The sequence below is a fragment of the Globicephala melas genome, chromosome 19 (assembly GCF_963455315.2).
Source record: "Globicephala melas chromosome 19, mGloMel1.2, whole genome shotgun sequence".
Classification (NCBI taxonomy): Eukaryota; Metazoa; Chordata; class Mammalia; order Artiodactyla; family Delphinidae; genus Globicephala; species Globicephala melas.
In genome coordinates, this window is record NC_083332.1 from 16,748,023 (window position 1) to 16,753,036 (window position 5,014).

A 5,014-nucleotide genomic window follows, 5' to 3' on the forward strand; every position below is an offset into this window, starting at 1 on the left:
GAAGTATGAAGTTAAGTCTCCAGTTATCCAGAATCTCCAGTTATTAGTTTATCTTACAGATACATTCATCTATTTGTGAAATGACTCATGAAGGGTCATTCCAGCACTGCTTGGACTAGCAAAATTTGGAAACAACCTGGCTCCATGTGAAGAGGGTAACTGTAGGTCTGAGGGACAGTGAGAAAAGGGAAGCAGCTTTTCATTGGAAATCCTATTAAATTATTTTTTAACTGTTTGAATGCATACATTAAAGCCTCAGCCAGAGGAACAATCCACTGAGGAGACCAAACCACAAAGGCCTCTGCAGCAGATTCAGTACTGGAAGGCTAGGCTATTATGTTCTAACTATCAGGGAGCAGGGAGAACCACTCCGGGTTACTGCACTGGCTTCCTAACTGGCCTCCCTACTAATTTATTCTCAACACAGCAGCCAGAGATTCTTTTTATTTTTTAAAATTTATTTATTTATTTTAAATCCAAAGATGTGCATTTGGAAGAGATTCACTGACAGTTGTAGCAGAAGTGTCAATTTTTTTGGGGGGGCTGCACCTCGAGGATTGCGGGATCTTAGTTCCTCACCCAGGGACTGAACCCAGACCCACAGCAGTGAAAGTGCTGAGTCCTAACCATTGGACCACCAGGGAATTCCCCAGAGATGATGATGATGATTTTTTAAAATATTTATTTATTTATTTTGGCTGCACCAGGTCTTAGTTGCAGCACACAGGATCTTCGTTGCGGCATGCGGACTCTTAGTTGCGGCATGCAGGCTTCTTAGTTGCGGCATGCGGGCTTCTTAGTTGCGGCATGCATGCGGGATCTAGTTCCTCAACCAGAGATCAAACCTGGGCCCCATGCATTGGGAGTGCGGAGTCTTACCCACCGGACCACCAGGGAAGTCCCAGAGAATCTTTTAAAATGTAAGTCAGATTGTCACTCTTCCATTCAAAACCCTGCAATTGCTTCCCATCTCGGAACAAATGACAATCATTACAGTGGACTCCACTATTCCTTCCCTGTCCAGTCTCCACTGACACTCTAACCTCACATTCTACAAGCCTCTCCTCCCTCACTCCACTCCAGCAATACTAGCTTCACTCCTGCTTCAGGGTCTTTGCAGCTAAAATTTCTTCTGCTTGAACATCCAATCAGCTTCTTGAATCATTTCTCAAATGTCAGCTTCCTAACCTATTTTAAATTCACGCAGCAATCCACCCTCAAGCCCACACACCCTTTCTTGTCCCCCGCTTCTTGGCTTTTTCTCCATAGAACTTAAGCATCTTTTTTTTGGCCACACTACACAGCTTGCAGGATCCTAGTTCCCCGACCAGGGACTGAACCAGGGCCCCTGCAGTGAAAGCGCAGAGTCCTAACCACTAGACCTTCAGGGAATTCCCTTAAGCATCTTCTTAACATACTTTATATAAATTTTACTCATTTCTCTCCTCCCAGAATACAAGCTCCAAGGTTTATTTTGTTCACTGTTGCTTACCCTGCAAATGAACTATATCTCTTCTACATAAGGGCTCCATAAAGATCTGTTGAATAAATAGTTTCCCCTTTTCCACAGAAAATCAGTAAAACTAAAAACAAAAGACTAGGGGTAGCAAGAGATGACTGATTGTTAGCATGACTGAGGGCTTTCATTATAAGCCTTTGTGAAGCATTTAGATTAAAATACATGCATACACATCTCTTACCAAAATAGTTAAACGTTTTAAAAATAAAAGAGGTATTAGATATACTGAGAAAGTAGAATTTGGGACTTCCCAGGGGCTTCCAATGCAAGGGACGCAGGTTTGATCCCTGGTCGGGCAACTAAGCCCACGCGCCACAACTACTGAGCCCGCGCGCTCTGAAGCCTGTGTGCTACAACTAGGAAGAAGCCTGCGCGCCACAACGAAAGATCCCACGTGCCACAATTAAGACCTGACGCAGCTAAAAATAAATAAAATAAAATAAAAGTTAAAAAAAAAAGAGAAAGAATTGATAGAAGTTGGTAACAGGCATGAAGCTGGTGCAGAACTGAAGATAAATGGAGTGTCAAAGGTGATTTCCACATTTCCAGCACAGTCGGGTTAGTAGGTGGTGTTACTACATAACTGGATCAAGAACACTGGAAGAAAAGCAGAGGGAAGATCATCACTTCAATTTGGGGAACATTACATTTGAGAGGCTACTATAAGACCTTCAAGCACAGGTATCAAGAAGTCAGATCCAGGCACTTCCCTGGCGGTCCAGTGGTTAAGACTCAGCGCTTTCACTGCTGTGGCCCCAGGTTCAATCCCTGGTCGGGGAACTAAGATTCCGCAAGCCTTGAGGCTCCGCCAAAGGAAAAGTCAGATCCAGACTCAGAAAAGATCTGTGCTAGATAAGTGAATGTGAGAATAACTCCATGTAGTTAAGGCCAGAGAGAGTATGCAGCTTAAAAAGAGGGGGGGAAAAAAGCAAACTTATCTGGCAGGAGAGGTAACAAGATCACGAAGTTGGTTTTCCCAGGGTGAGGCTTTTCCGGATGTGCTGACCCCTGTGATTTCCCCAAATGTGGGAAACTCCACTGCATAATTTGTGGTAGTGTTGTGTGTGGGGAGCAGCGGGGAGAAGGAAAAAATGCTGAAGTTGAACCCTGAGGAACATTATTATTTCAAAATGGGGTGACTGACGAATTAGAATTGGGCAGACCGAGGATCTGGCAGCCAGGAAGACAAGAGTATTTTGAGAAGGGAGAGGCAGACTGCATGGAATGCTTCTGTAAAACAAGTAAGAGAGGAAAACTCTGAAAGGCTCACTGGAGATCATTAGTGACCTTACCAAGAACTGTTTTAGCGGTGTATGAAGTAGAACAAGTGGGTTAAGAAGTGAAAGGGAGATCAGGCATCTAGATAGTTCAAGAGCTAAGGAGGAACTGGTAGGATGTAGGATTCAAGGATAATTTTCATAAAAAAAAGTCTAACATAATAAATGCTACATAGTTACAATTATAGGCATACTTCGTTTTATTGTGCTTTGCAGATATTGCATTTTTTACAAATGGGAAGTTCTGTGGCAACCCTGCATCAAGCAAGTCTATCGGCACCATTTTCCCAACAGCATTATTTTAAAATAAAGGTACGTACACTATTTTGTAGGCATAATGCTATTATTGCACATTTAATAGACAAAAGTGCAGTGTAAATCTAACTTTATATATACTAGGAAAGAAAAAAATTCGTGTGACTCACTTTATTGTGTGATATTTGCTTTACTGGGGTCTCGATCTAAACCCACAATATCTCCAAGTTACGCCTGTATATATAAATATATGAATACTAACACATTAATATGCTATATAATATGCTAGCATTATAATTAAATGCGAATGGAAAGGATCCTTTATCAAGGAAGAAGTTGAAGACACAGAGAAAGAGGTAATTCAGTAACGGGAACGGTGGGAATTAGGGAGCCAGAGCACAAGCAGTTTTTTGACACGTGATATTTTCTGTTTTTAAAGGACAGCCAGGAAAAGGCTGGATGCATATGTTAGAGAGTGTGGTAAGTGCCTGAGGCAGTTTCCATCCAATGTCTTCTAGTTCTCTTTGAAATGGGTAGCAGGGCCATTTGCTGACTACAGAGAGGTGATTACAGAAAAGTACTAAGTTTTGCTGGCAATGTTGAGGGCCAGGAGAGAGCAGTAATCAGATTTACAGTGGTACTAATGTATTCAATTGTGATTCTCTTCTGCAGGACACAACCCTCCGAGTGAATACTGATCATGTGGGTGGTTGGATGCTTTCAGGGTTGAAGTTTCTCTAAACAAGAGCACGAAAAGCTCAAAAGAGGTGCAAGGGAGTTTAAGGTTATTTGTAAGATAATGATAGTTCAAGGAGTCTAGGCTGGTTGGAGATGGTGGTAGGGAAAGTAGAAGATGGAAGCTAACGAATCCAAAGTAGAAAGATTCCTGACCTGGGGGTCTGCACCAAGCTAAAAGCAGTTACTGAGCAAAGGAGTGGTTAGGTCACTCCATGTGTGTATGTACTTATTTATTATTTCTTGAGCAAGCCAGTTGGAAGATGAAAGCGTAGGGTGTCTAAATCCATGATTCAGAGATGATGCAGTTGAGGTTGATAGACAAGGTCCAGGTGTGTCTACAGGTTTGGGTGGGAGGAGGTGAGAAGAAAAGGTCACAGGGAAAGGAACAGGGGCCAGGGTGTAGGATGGGTCCAGGAAAGTTGACACAGCAGGCCTGACTCCTATCCTTTATGAAGACTGCTTACAAGTTTGGCCCTTGGCTGACATCTGGAAACTAGGACTTGAGGAGGGTTTCCATCAGTCCCAGAACTGATAAGAGTGGCTCACTGTGCCTAAACTGTACAGTCAATGATGTGTATTTGTGCTTTACTTCTGGGAGTCTGGGATTTTAGTATGTGCCACACAGAAGATGCCTAAATAACCAGACCCTGATCAAAACCCTGGGCCCTCAGCCGCTGATGAGCTTCCCTGGTAGACAACATTCCACACATGTTGGAACAATTCTTTGCTGGGGGAACGAAGTACATACTCTGTGACACCACTTTCAAAGTCCCCTCTGAAAGTCTGAGCCTGGTTCACTCTAGACTTCGCCCATACACCCTTTCCTTTGCTCAATTTTGCTTTGCATCTTTGTGCTGTAAGAATCATTGCCATCAGTATGATTATCTTGGGGACTCCCAACACAGATGGGTAAGCCACACAGATGACGTCATATGGAAGGATGGAGGTATAGAGGAAGAGAAAGGCAGGAATAATTTTTTTAAGATGGGAGTAATCAGGTAACCAGGAGAGTGAGAGGGTCACATAAGCCTGAATGGAGTAAGTAGGGGTTTTACCAGAAAGGGAGGGAGCAAGGACACCAAGTCTACATCTTGAACACAGTTTGCAGGGCAAGAAATACTCCAGTGCTGCCACTGGGAAGGGTGGTAGGTGGAGCAGCGTCCTTCGGGAAAAGGCTAGGCCCACAGAGGAGGATTAACCCTGCATCTGCTCTAATATACATACC

At 43.3% G+C, this 5,014-nt stretch overlaps 1 pseudogene; it reads left to right on the forward strand.

The window, feature by feature from the left end:
- The first annotated feature begins 2,449 nt into the window (after positions 1-2,449).
- LOC115862711 (U1 spliceosomal RNA) lies at positions 2,450-2,596 on the forward strand (annotated as a pseudogene).
- The last annotated feature ends 2,418 nt before the right edge of the window (positions 2,597-5,014 follow it).